This window comes from Mustela putorius, unplaced genomic scaffold (assembly GCF_011764305.1).
Source record: "Mustela putorius furo isolate JIRA1106 unplaced genomic scaffold, ASM1176430v1.1 tig00001012_pilon_pilon_pilon, whole genome shotgun sequence".
NCBI classification, from domain to species: domain Eukaryota; kingdom Metazoa; phylum Chordata; class Mammalia; order Carnivora; family Mustelidae; genus Mustela; species Mustela putorius.
Window position 1 is genome coordinate 401,461 of NW_025421531.1, and position 14,584 is coordinate 416,044.

Genomic DNA, 14,584 nt, shown 5'->3' on the forward strand with positions numbered 1-14,584 from the left:
CACATACTTATATAAATATAAGTTAGATATATATGTATATATATACGTATATGCACATATATATATATTCAACTCTATGTTAGTGAATATTCACAAAGTGGCAATTTTCATTACCCTTTTCCCCACTGAAACTACATTCCTTCTCTTAATGTCGTGTTTACAAAGCCGAAATAAACATTAAAGTTGTGCTATTAGCTTTTGAATTCTCAGATAAAATAAGAAAAATAATAGAATAAAGGGGAACTATTAGAATTAATTTTAATTCTAAAGTCTTGCAAAAGACCTTAGACATTTACCCCCAAATGAATTCATTTATTTAGATAATGATTGTTTACTGAGTGCCTTCTAAGTGCTAGACATCAGGCCACATTCTAGGACTATAATACAACCAAGATACAGGAATTTCCTGGCCTCAGTGAGCTGAATTCAGCGTGAGATACAGATCAAATAAAAAGAAGAAGAGGAAGAAGAAGTCGTCATACAGTGTGATAACCAATGAGACAGAATGTGTTATAGAGCCACATAGGAAGATCAGCTAATTTAGTCTTCTGGGGTTGGTGACCAGCTGGGGGAGGAGATGACAGAGAGGTTTCTTGGATTCATTAAGCTGTGACCTAAAGAATTATGGACAGTTTTAGCTTAGTGCTAGAGGAATAAGAAACTGGGATTTGTTTTATAGGCTTTAGAAAACCTTCAGAGGAGGGTGTTTAAGGGGAGGTCTAATGGAGAAGCAATTCAATTTTTTTATTGACCTTGTTATAAAATGGAAAATAGTTTATCAGATGGCAAAGCTGGGGACAGAAACATCAGGAGACTAAAAGAAAAGTATATGAGGAAGATGATGTTTTATATGAGGAAAATGGTACCAAAAAAATGAAAGAAAGAAAGAAAGAAAGAAAGAAAGAAAGAAAGAAAGAAAGAAAGAAAAGACATGAAAAAAATCTGTGAAACACTTTGAAAGTTGGCATCATGACTTTGTAAATGTTCTACAACTAAAGGAGGGCAGACTGAGTAAGAAGGAAAAGCATTCAGGTTGATAACTCAACAAACTAGGCAAATGCATTAGGTAGATTTTGGAAGCTTTCATTAAGCTGAAGAAGAAATAAAAGACAAAGAGGAAAATTTGGTATGCTTGTGACTTGTATGTAAAAATGTTTGGTAATGTTTGGAGGTGGAGGTTGGTAGCTCAGGATATACATCTGGACTAAGGCTACGGATTAGCATATAGATGAATATTGTAGGTAAGAAGGTGAAGGGGACTCCCCAGTCATTAAAAAAAAAAGAAGAGTGTCCAAGATAGAATTCTGAAGTTGAATAGATATTAAAGGAGAGGGACTGCAAAGGTGACCTAATTTTCTATGTAGGAGGGAATTGGAAGTCAACAAGGGTTATGAGTAGAGGGTGTTTCAAGAAGGAAATTAACAAGCAGCTCCTGGGTGGCTCAGTCTGTTAAGTGTCTGCCTTCGGCTCAGGTCATGATCCCAGGGTCCTGGGATCAAGTCCTGCAATCAAGTCCTGCGTTGGGCTTTCTGCTCAGCAGGGAGCCTGCTTCTCCCTCTACCTCTACCCTTCTCCCCTGCTTGTGCTCTCTCTCTCTCTCTCTTAAATAAATAAATAATATCTTTTCAAAAAAAGAAGGAAAAATGAAATCAAATGAGATGAGAGCTAACATTGGACTTCTCAATGAGGTTCATGGAAATGCTGGAGAGGCTGGCTTTATTGTTGTGTTGGGAACTGGATTCAGTCTGTAGGGAAGTGAAACATGTTTTTATTCCCCCTCTCTGAAAATGATTATTAAAAAGATCATAAAGCTCTTTCCCAAATGATAGTCAACTGATGTGAAAAGGAATCAAGCATTGGATAAAAGAACAGCTTGGCTAGTATTTAAGGAACCTTCCTGCCTTGAGATTTTGTTTTCCGCTCTGAAAAAATTTTCTCCCCTCAGAAGTGCCATCAGATGTGTATGACCTCTAGTATTCTTCAATGACATTCCCTGGCTTATTCCTTGATAAAAAAGTATTTGTGTGTTATACATTATATATATGTTAAGTATTTCATATGTAAAAGTGTAATTATTAAAATACATTATTAAAATGTATATTGTATCAAATATTTTCTCATTTAGTTCTCATTATAGTTCTCTACTGTTTTTCATCATTCAAACTTAAATACTGTTTTTAATTTACATGATGTGGATTTTTGTTCCTCCTCTTGTTTAGTCAGTTTTTACTTTTTAGCTCACATAAAATATTTTTATTTTTTATTTTATTTTCATTTTCCTATTAGTAGTCTTCTCTCTTTTCATGTGTTTTTATTTCCTTCTAGATTCAGTTCTTAGAATTGTGTTGATTTGTAAAAGAAGTAATAAGAAAAATAATAAAAAATTATGGGAGTTTTTAACAGCTCTTGCATTTTAAGTGAAAGAAAAAATTATCTTCGTGATAAATGTAGATAGCTTAGCATATTGCTACATTCAAAATATTCAAGTTAGTTTGAGTGTACTAGATATAATACATCTACATATTCCATCTAATACATCTCTCTCTTTATCTAAGAAGTATGTAGTCTTTTCAATATTAAAACTATTTTTGATATGTCCCTTCTCAGTATAAACACCCAATTCCTTGGAAATTCAAACAAATTAATTTGATTCAGTTAAATAAAAAAAAAATATTTGTTGCTTTTCTGGCATGATATTAGGTGCTAGGTTTGAACATGTCAAAGGCATGGTCCTTTGCTCTGAGAAAAATTGCCATCTGTGATATATCTATATCCATACTGATAGAAATCTCCAAGAGTCTGCAAAGACATTTAGGTCATAGATGAACTTGATTAGGACTAATAATTAAAATTCCTTCCATTGGAGATCAGCAAGAGTCACACAATAAGACGAGGGGGAAAAAAAGCAGCCATAGATATGCAGCTAAAAGTGCTGCATATCATAAGCGGTCGATACGTACTTGCTGATGGTTCTGAGCATGAGGAAATGCAAGGGAGAAATCAAAGAGATATGATGACACCACCTTTGGAAGAAGAGCCAGGAACAAGCCGTATAGGGCTATGATGAAGAGATTGGATTTTTTTCCTGAGACAGGTGGAAGCCATTGGATCAATAAATGTAGAAGAGAAATCAGAAAGTAGACTTAATGACAGAGAAGAGAGGAATCTTAATATCACCTGTCGTAGAGCCATCACTAATTCCACCAACCAATATGCTCTGTTGTTCTGGGTTACTGGTTTATTGCCACCAAAACGTGTAGCACCAATGACATAGAACATGTTATAAAAAGTTTGCAATTTGTTACATATTTATTATGGAAATGAAAAAGGAATGTTGGGATAATAAGGAAGCTTTCATTTTAACATAAGAACTATCAATACTAGAGTACATATGCTAGAAATGTTTCTAAACAGTAGACTATCCATCAGGCCACATATATGTTAAATGCCCTAGAGATAGTAGTTTAATTCTAACTGCTTCAAACGCAATGAATGTTTGTAGAGGCGCCTGGGTGGCTCAGTAAGTTAAGCGTCTGACTTTTGATTTCGGCTCAAGTCATGATCTCAGGGCCCTGGGATTGAGCCCTGCATCAGGCTCCCCACTCAATGTGGAATCAGTTTGGGATTCTCTCTCCCTCTCTCTCTGCCTCTCCCCACACTCATTCTCCAAATAAATAAATCAATAAATGAACAAATAAATAAATTCTTAAAAAAAAAACAATGAATCTTTTTAAAAGAAATATGTAAAAAAAAAAAAAAAAAAAGGACAGATGTGATATATAGTATTTTAATCCAAGTATTGAAAAGAAGAGCAGGGTAAATTACCAAAATGGAGAAGACAACTTCTACAGGTGTATATTTTTAAAAGAAACATTCAGAAATTATATTTTTATTATTATTAATCGCTAATATGTATTGAGTGTTCATGGTATGCCCAGTACTATAGTAAGCCTGTAGCTTACATTTTCTCTCATAGGGATCACAACACCCTAAGAAGCTTAGAGAAGTCAAGTGCCTTGGCTAAGTTCACAAGGCTAGTATATGCTGGCCCAGGCTTGAACCTGAGCCTGTCAGACTCTGCAGATAATGCTGTCTACCGCCTGGCCTCCTGCTTTCCTCTTTCATTTGTCCCTACCACCTTTCCTCTCCATCTAACCTCTCAGCATGGAAATTCTTTTAGCCAATGTTTTAAGTTATATAGAAATCGGTATTTATTAAAAGCTCATAAGCTAAATAAAAAAGCATCTTAATCAGTATTAGACTATGAAATAAATTACTAATAGTGCTATGAATGCTAAAACAAACTTGACCTTAAATATAGACATTTTGGTTAAATTATAGTCTGCTGGATAAATGCTCTATGTATGGTATAGGTAAATACTAGAGAAAAATCAGAGGTATGTCAATTTAATTTACTACAGAATATTATTTTGACAGGAAAGTCAACCAAACTACAGTGACATCAACAAAAGTATTGTAACTCACAGACTTTGTGTTTATCTGTGAAAAGACTTCTGTAGATTGGAAACAGAAAAATAGCTTCTCTCTATATGTTTATCTACATCTATGTATTTCTGGTCTAATCATGGTCCCATTCAACATTTCCCCAAGTCCTTTAATTTTCAATGCAAAAAAAATTTAGCATCCATGGCAAACAACATAACATCTAAAGAGGGATCACATCTTCCTGTCCTCTGTGTTCATACTTACTTTCCATAAAGGCTTCCCAAATTGAATATGTCTTCTCTTTTATCCCCATTTATCTCAGGATCTAATTCTAAATTCCTCTGCTGACTGATTTTCAGGCTATTTTGAAACACTGTACCTTATTTTGTTTTATTTCATTTTCTTTTTAAAGTATTACACACACACAGAAGTCTTTTATCCCTTTGAAAGAAAATTCCAAGTCTTCAAATCACAATTTAGACTCAATATAAAGCTAAACTTACTTATTCTCATTGTCACAAAATCTCTATAAACAGATTTTCGCTCTCTGTAACACTTTCAGTCAACATGACAAATCACAAGAAAATTACTTAGGCACTCAATAAATCTTACAGAAACACACTAAAATAACATTTGAAAAATAGAAACCACTTCCAAATTTAAGTTATTGTCCTTAAGAAAATATTCGGGAACTACAGCCCTGCAACTTGAAATGACATTAATTTCAATAAACCATATCTACTAGATTACATAAATTTAAAAGATTTTCAGTGACTTTAAAAATATCAAAAAACTTAACTACAAATCTCAAAGAAGGGATATATATAAAGATAACCTACATGATGGGGCACCTGGGTGGCTCAGTGGGTTAAAGCCTCTGCCTTCACCTCAGGTCATGATCCCAGGGTCCTGGGATCGAGCCCCACAATGGACTCTCTGCTTGGCAGGGAGCCTGCTTCCCCCTCTCTCTGCCTGCCACTCTGCCTACTTGTGATCTCTGTCAAATAAATAAATAAAATCTTAAAAAAAAAAAAAGATAACCTACATGAAATAGCCTCATTAAAAATCTAACTAACATCTAAAGGACATATCCTCTCAAAAAACCACTCTAATGACTTACATAAATATAAGCAGTACAGGAACAAATACATCCATGGAGACTGTCTACCTAGGTAGAAAACTGTTTCGGATAAGGTAGATAGAGAAGTCACCCAAATATTTAGAGAGGAGACTGCCAAATGTCTGCAGTACTTATGTCAATATCTCCCATCACATTTTGTAACATTTCCTAAATTATATGAGCAATGACTTCAATTGTCTATTGTATTTTACATATGCAGACATTATCAGAATGTTACCCAACTCATAGAAGAAGTGACTATGCTGAAGCTTCATTGTTTTTTTTCCTTTTTAAGATTTTGTTTATTTAGAGAGAGATCACAAGTAGATGGAGATCACAAGTAGGCAGAGAGGCAGGGAAGCAGGCTCCCTGCTGAGCAGAGAGCTGAATGCAGGACTTGATCCCAGGACCCTGATATCATGGCCTGAGCCGAAGGCAGTGGCTTAACCCACTGAGCCACCCAGGCGCCCCTGAAGCTTCATTGTTGAACAAGAAGACCTGATCAGATTGGTTGCATGAAATACTTAGTTAATTCATGACTTACTCACTCTGCTTCAGTATATGGTGACAGAGTGATCTCCTCAGCCAGTGCCAAGCAAGAGAACTAATGGAGTTATCTCAGCTGTTTGGCATAGGCAGACAGCACTGTACCCTTTATGCCCTAGTTCATGTATGACTTAAAGCCATCATATATTGTTAGTGGACTCAAATCGACATGGAAAAAGCAAATAAATATCTGCAGAAAGTACTTAATAATTAGTGCATAATAAATACCTATTTAATATTAGGAGATTGTATAAATACAAATAGTGTTGCCATATGTGGGAACCTTCTATATGAACAGCGCTGGTGTGGAAAACAGGTAAAGAAAAATAGGTGAAATAGCAGTGGGGATACACGTGGGATACTAAAAAGAAAGCATCAGTCCCTCTAAAAGTATGAACTGCATTGAAAGCTCTTAAATTCTACAAATGCAGGAAACAAAATGTAATAAAAGAGAGCGTAGTAAAACTCGGTGTTTTTATATATTACCTTTTTACTTCACTCTTCTGGGACAACATTTTCTACATTTATTTTTTAAGGTAAGTGCCTATTTTTCATTATTAAGACAAGGGAATATTTAGAAATATTCCAGTAGGTGGCACCATAGCTCCAAAAATCTGTAAATCATTGAGCAAGCACTCATTTCCATTACAATCCTGTTGTGAATCACCAGTGGAATTGACTAAGTACATTAAACAGATGAAAATGTAGATAACAGAGCACTTGATCTTCAAAGCTGTGTTATTCTAACAGATGTATTGTTACTGAATTTACTTTTCCCAATATGTTTCCTTTAGGACTCAAAATGTTTAAGTGATCACAAATCAAAGTTACCTTGAAGTCACACTCCTAAGTCCCTGATCAGAAATTTCAGTAAAAACTGGGAATCAGTTGAGTGAAAATGGCATTTCAAAAGGCATAGTTGGGCTTTAAACACCACCCATTCTCACCATCACTTCTACCCCCAACCCCCAACCCCCACAAAACGAAATAGAATGTCATTTCCAAAGGGATTTAAACATGTCTAGTTCAGCAAATCTAAGAAAAGTACAAGGACAGAAGGGTGAAACAGAATAGATGAAATAAATACTTAATCTCAGCATCTGCCCTAAAATTAACAGTGGCATGTTTTGAAGGCTGAGAATACTTCTATAAATACAAAGGCCATATAAAAAGTGAAAAGTGAAATAAGCACAAGACCAAAAAAAAAAAAAAAGGGTCAGATATATGCATGGTTTTCTTTATTTAGTAAGGCATGATAGTAATAAAGCACAAAAATAAAAGTAAAAGTATTCTACTTTTACTTACTCTGTAAACCTGGTATGTGGTCCACAGAATTTTGCAAATTCTAGGATTTGCAAATCCTATCGAAATAATGACTATCTATGGAGTAAGCACTCTGTGCAAGGGGCAAACAAGGTTTTATCTGGATTTCAGGGAAACATAGGAAATAGTCCTTCCTTCATTAGCTTATTAGTAAATATAATAATGACAGCAGCAATTTACTGAAATGGTATTAATGAGACATGCTAACAACCTTGCATGTTTTTGCATTTAGTCATCAAAGCAAGCAGGTGCATTAGCAAATGTTTTTCCCATTTTATAGGGAATGAAACAGACTCGGAGTTTAGTAAATTGCTCATAGTCACATACCTAGGAAGTGTTAGATTTGAAGGAGTGTTTGTCTCATCATAATTTCCCCTTTCTTTACTTGAACTGTATGTTAAAACATTGGTTGTATTGTTATTATGCCTGGAATCTCATGGATAAAACAGCTACTGCTTACCACCAGAAAATAATGTTAGAGATTTCTAGTCCTATGGAAACAGAGGATGCTAGTATCTACTGACATGTATTTCATTTGATAGATAAGGAAACTAAAACTTGGGGAGCTTCAGTGCCTTTCTCATTTCATGTAATTTAGCAAGACCCATGATTTCCAAGCTCCACCAATCACCATAGAATTGCAACATACTTTAAAAACAATGGACATTCAAGAAACACTAGATCAAAGCCTCTAAAAAGAAAGACAGAGACCAAGATAAACAGAAGAGGGATCTAAGAGAAACAGAGACAATACATGGAGCAGAAGAAACCCTGAAACCAGTAATTCATTTCTCAAAAATGAGACAACATGGCATCCATGACAAGAGCAAACGGTATTAAAAAGCAACATTTCAAGATAAAGAAAGGAAGCCAATAGAAACTGGATAAAATGGAAAAAAAAAAAAAAAACAGAGCACAATAGAAAGCACCATTTAAAATGCCAAAATATCTCAAAGTGCTTATGTTTGCTTCTGGAAAGCAGGAATTGAGGATGGGAAGCAGGATGGGGACAAAGGGCTGATCTTCTTTACTATAAACCTAATAGTACAATTCAAACTTTCAAAACTATACACACACACACAATTTGAATAAAAATACAAATAAAGTTATCAGTATGTAAAATTAAGTTGAGGATAAAGAGGGCAAAAGCATAAGGCCTGGGATAGAATAAAATCAAGGAGTTCATTATCTTTAAATATAGAAATCAGGGGCACCTGGGTGGCTCAGTGTGTTAAGCCGCTGCCTTTGGGTCAGGTCATGATCCCAGGGTCCTGGGATGGAGCCCCACATCAGACTCTCTGCTCAGCAGGAAGCCTGCTTCCCCCTCTCTCTCTGCCTGCCTTTCTGCCTACTTGTGATTTCTGTCTGTCAAATAAATAAATAATCTTTAAAAATAAATAAATACATACATACATATAGAAATCATACATAACTTTCTCCTAAAGAATTTTTATATAAAACATCACAGATATTCTCATTCAATTATCGTACATATGAGTATGCAAACACATTCACCTCTAAAACCAGGCATGCATTCATATATCTTTCATGTTTGGTTTAAAACACATTATCAATTTCAGCCATGTTGATTAAACAAATCACAACAAAACATTAATAAACATAAGATGACCATCTATAAAAGATTGGTTACTTTGCCTGAATTTTTATCTTAAAATATTTATCTCTAAGTCACAGGGAAAGAAAAAAAAAAAAGCTAGATTATCTCTTCCTGAGTAATGATGATCTTTCTGAGGTCTTTGATTTAGATTCATAAGTTTTAAAAAAATTCCCACAGTCAAATTTGTTTCAGAAGTATTTCATGCTACATGTTCCTCAAAGACCTTTATAACGTGTTAACAAATCAAAGGCAAAGAGAAATTTGTGTAGTTTTATTTGACCCAGAATCTTCCAGAAGAATTTGCCAACAACCCATTTTTTCCCATGGACATAGTATAGACACTGTCATGAAACAAGAGCCCTGCAGAAACTCAGTGGAACACAGTTTATGATCCTCGTTTGTATTAGTTACATAAAACTTTACATATTTATAAAGAGAGAGAAAGAATGAACAGTATTATAATTCTAATTAATACAAAATCAAGACTTGTATTTGCACCAGACTAAAATTTCAGTTTAAATTCAAAATTCTGGGTTCCACCTCTCCAAGTTCTGATTCAGTAAATTTAAGGTGTGATTTGTGCACCAGTATTTTCTTAAAGCTCTAAAGATGATTATGGGGAGATAAGTGGGGGGGAGACAGGATTAAGAATGATTGGTAAAGATACTTCCCTTATCTATGTACAGTTAACCCTTGAACAACACAGATTTGAACTGCCCAGGTCACTTATGTGCAGATTTTTTGTAGTACAGTGTTGTGAATGTATTGTCTTTGTATTTTCTTAATAGCATTTTCTTTTCTCTAGCTGACTTTATTGTAATAATACAGTAATACACATAATAATAATACATATAATATACATAAAAATATAAAATATGTGCCAATAGACTGTTTTTGTTACCAGAAGGTTTCCAATCAATCCAGTTAAGTATTGGGAGAGCCAAAAGTTATACTTGGATTTTTGATGGTAGAAGACAGTTAGTAGTACCCTTTGTCCTTTCATCATTCAAGGGTCAACTGTACTCTGAAAACATTTCTCTGAATAAATTTATAGTCCATTCCTCAGAGATACTGCAGGTTCACTTCCAGACCACCACAATAAAACAAATAGTACAATACGAGAGTCAAATGTTTTTTTTTGTTGTTTCGCAGGTGCTTATGTTATGTTTACATGATGTTGTAGTCTATGAAGTGTGCAATACCATATGGCAAAAATGTACATACTTTAATTTAAAAATACTTTTATTCCTAAAAACTTCTAGTCACTATGTGAGCTTCGGTGAATTGTAGACATTGATCACAGATCACTATAACAAATATAATAATAATGAAAAAGTTTGAAATGTTGCAAAAATTACCAAAGTGTGACACAGAGACACGAATTGAGTAAATGCTGTTAGAAAAATGATGCCAATAGATTTGCTAGAAGCAAGATCATCACAAACCTCTCATTTGTTAAAAAAAAAAAAAAATCTAGTATCTGGAAAGCACAGTGAATCAATGTACAATGAAATGAAGGATGCCTGTATTCTCACATTAAATGTCTTTTTGTTTCTTAAAATAATGTCTATGCTTATTTATCTAAATCCAGGAATAAGTACTTTATTTATAAAATATATCTCAGCTAGCAAAAACTGTCTAATTATATTAATCCCTTAGTAGATGTATGCTTTTGTAGCTGTGGCTTTCTCTAGGATTAGAATAAGATTATGGTCAAAGAAATGCAAAGAATCAATAAAGGATGTTTGTACAAGAGGTGAAATTGTTTTATTAGTGTCCTTAGTAGCATTCATGATAGTTACTGTTATAATAATCAGCTACTATGTAGATGGCACTACATGAAATAATTTTACATATTACTTCATATAATTCTTGCAGAAACCCTGTGATTAGACACCATTGTCTTCTTTCTACAGATGAAGCCTCAAAAAAATTAATTTGTGCAAGGCTAAAGAGCTTGGTTTTAAATGCACATCTGATACAAAAGCCTCGTGCTTATTCACATATACTGTGCTCTAAGGGAAAACTGTGTATGCTAAATCCAGTAGTTGTGTGAAAGTCCTATCAGAGACCCAGACATGAGAAAATCATCATGGATGAATGAAGCATTATGTTAGTATTCGGAGTTAAGTCAGACATTAAAATTTATTTTTAAGATATGCAATTGCTGAACAATGACTATAAAAGAATTAGGAAGAAAACATTTCTTTAGGGAAAAAAAACTCGGGGGAGTGTGTGGACAGGCCTGTGACAAAGTAACACCAAAGTAAGGACTTATTTTTACCCAAATCCTCAAGGAAGGAAAAATAAAACGTGCTTGAAAATGGTTTACTCTTACTATGTCTGTGCTTTAAAGCAAAACAAACCAACACAAAAGCTTGTGCTGATGAAATCTATGCTCAGTTGGTGAAGCCTCCGACTCTTGGTTTTGGCTTAGGTCATGAGATCAGGGTGGTGGGATCCACCCTTGCCTGAATGAGGCACCGCCCCTGCATGCTTGGAGTCAGCTTGGGATTCTCTCCCCCATCACCCTCTGCCCTTACCCTGTACACTCTCTCTCTTTCTCAAATAAATAAAGAAATCTTTTTTTTTTTTTAAATGCTCTTTAAAAAAAGAAAGAAATCTGTATCTTGTAGAAGCAAAGAATGCAAGAGTGAATGGATAGGTGAGGCGCCATGTGGGGCAGGAAGCCAGCGAGGAAGGGGGATACTGGGCATTTACTTTACTTCTGAAGTCCATGACTTACAGCATCACCCACAAACCTTTTTAAATGAACAGGGACTGAACTTTAAATGATAGACATTGTGTGTGTGTGTGTGTGTGTGAGAGAGAGAGAGAGAGAGAGAGGGAGAAGTAAATGCAAGATAATAAGAACTAAGCAGAAAATAAATACTAGGTTTGGGGGAGACGGCCTACCAAACTGGGCTCTTATCTCACAAACAGAATCACACTCTACACGCATTGCACAAAAGCCCCCTCTCCTGAAGGGAAGGGTAATAAAAGCAAAGACTGATAAATGCACCACTAACTTCTCATTTCCCCTTAATGAAAACTCTGAACAGAACCTTTGATTTACTTTCAGAATCATTAAAGGAATCCCAGGCTTAACGGGAAAAGCTACACTTTCAAATAGAAAAGGTTTTCAGTATGTTGTTCTCACAAGTGTGCTGTTTGCACAGCTAAAAGCTAACAGCAGTGTCTTGACTGCTCTTGTGGTTTCTTCTCTTCGGTGTACTTCTGTTTTTCTGATTCTAAGTCTTTATAGGAAAGGAAGAGGTGCAGCTCCTGCGGTTAAGCACACAAGCAGTCCGCATGGTGAAACGGGTTGCCATAGCACCGGCATAATCGGCTCTATCTCAGGGTTAAACCGCAACTTCTCCAGTGTACGTTGAAGCTGTCTGATTAGACATTTAACTGCTACAAAAGAAAAGAAAGAAAGTAGGGAGGAAAAAGGAAAAAGACAGAAAGACAAAAAGACAAAGAAAGAAAGGAAAGAAAAAAAGAAGAAGGAAGGAAGGAAGGAAAGAAAGAAACAAAGAAGAAAGAAAGAGAGAAAGAAGGAAAGAAGGGAGAGAGAAAAGAGAAAGGGAGAAAGAAAGAAAAAAAAGAAAGAACTGAATTTCAGTTTGATTTGTTTTTGCTTCCCTGAAAAGGTCCTTCAAAGAAAAGGTTGATGATTATGGTGGTGATCCGTTTCACTGAGAAAAGACTTCGTTTGAAAAATGTTTACAAATGATATTTTAATGAGAAAAAAAAAAGATTCAAACTTATCTGTCATAACCTAACAGGTCAGCATCTCTTTGGCCAACAACTAAATTTGATTACTTAGTCACCTAATGAAACTTGAAGAAAGGAGATGACCAACAAACAAAAAAATAAGAGAAATAGGCTTATTTGTAAATAGATTTCATGTTCTTTTTACTTCAAATTGAAGAAATGACCAAACAGAGACAAGGAAGGACATTTCCTATGTGTGCCGAATCCCTCATCAGCACGCACGAGCGCTGCTCTACCACTAGGACATTCTGTGTCGTACCCTTTGCAGGCAAATGTAAATGAGCTGAGTGACTTCCTTAATACCACACTTGAAGTCTCATGAAAGGTAGTGCCAGAAAACACAAAAATGTATGGGAGCATCTTGCTTCCTGCACGGTACCAGGCATGCTTCAGCCCTGGCTTGCAACAACTTTCCAAGCTGAGAACTTCTACCAATTGTCTCATATTTTGACTAAAAACAATTGTTCATGATAGAGAAAATATTTAAATAATATATTAACACCCATTAATTATGTATCCTGGAAAAGGCATGAGATAATTTTTTATTTAACCTCTTTAGAAAAATTTATATTGGATCAGTTTTTCATGCCCCTTTCATGTCAGAAAATTTGTCCTCTCTGTAGAGTAAAAAAGAAACAGTTTTTGAAGACCTCCTCTTCTTATAATATCTGTATGAGCTAAGTATTACTCTTGTTTTAGATATGAGGAAATGAAGACATTGACAGTTTGTATAAATTGTTCCAGTAGAGAGTAACAATGCAAAAAAAAAGCCCCATCCCAAGTCCATGAGATGCCAAAGTTCCTACATTTTCCACTAACCACGTTGGGGCAAGTGGGAGGACAGGATTCAGATCATTCATTTCATAGCATCGTTTTCAACTTCAGTACCGAATCGTTGAATATCTAACACCCAGGGTCTGTGCTTCCTTTCCCTTTCCACTGTTTCTACTATAGTCCAAGCACTGGTCATGTTCTGTTTCACTGACTTGTTCATTTGTTTGTTGGGTGAGCTCTATGCTGAATCTAGGGTTTGAACTCGGGACTAGAGATCAAGAGTCACGTGCTTTGCTGACTGAGCCAGCCAGGTGCCTTGATTTTACTGACTTTTAAACTCAGTTTCTAAACTGCAACTTCCTCCCTCCCTTCCCCATGCAAGCTAGAGGTTGCCACACCAGCCTGCTTTTTAAATGCACTGATATGTTTCCTGTTAAAATATTTTAGTAGCAAATTCCAAAATCTTTATTCTTATTATGGAAAGCCCTTCACACTGCATTTGTAACCTGCCTTTCCAATGACGTTATCAATATGCTTAAATGAAATCACTTTTTTCATTTCAAACTCTGTTCAAAGGCAATTTCTTGTAGCCCAATAAGATTTCAGCACGTGTCTTCTCTCTCTCCCTTTCAGTTAAACATGACCCTGTCCTGGAATATCATTTAAAGATCCTAAATCATAGCCGTTTTCTGGATGTGGTTCAAATTCCAATTCCATGCCAGTTTACCTGGTCTCCCCAGACCACCTACTTCTCTTAATGTTTAGAGCGATGATCACATATACCATTCATAGGGATACATACCATACATTGACTTATGTGATTAGCTATCTTTTTACATGGAGTGTTCCAGTTGAGATCATAGACTTTGAAAGCAACACACAAGAATTTGGTTCTCTCCATTGCAACTCTTTAGCTATGTGGCCTTGGGGAAAACGACTGTCTCTAAGCATCTGTTCTTCATCAGTTAATTTATAATATC

General features: G+C 35.3%; 1 protein-coding gene across 5 annotated transcripts in view; it reads right to left on the reverse strand.

Moving 5' to 3' along the window:
* PTPRC (protein tyrosine phosphatase receptor type C) overlaps nucleotides 1-14,584 on the reverse strand; it is a 124,469-nt gene that overhangs the window by 67,083 nt on the left and 42,802 nt on the right. The gene's annotated exons all lie outside the window — the stretch shown is intronic.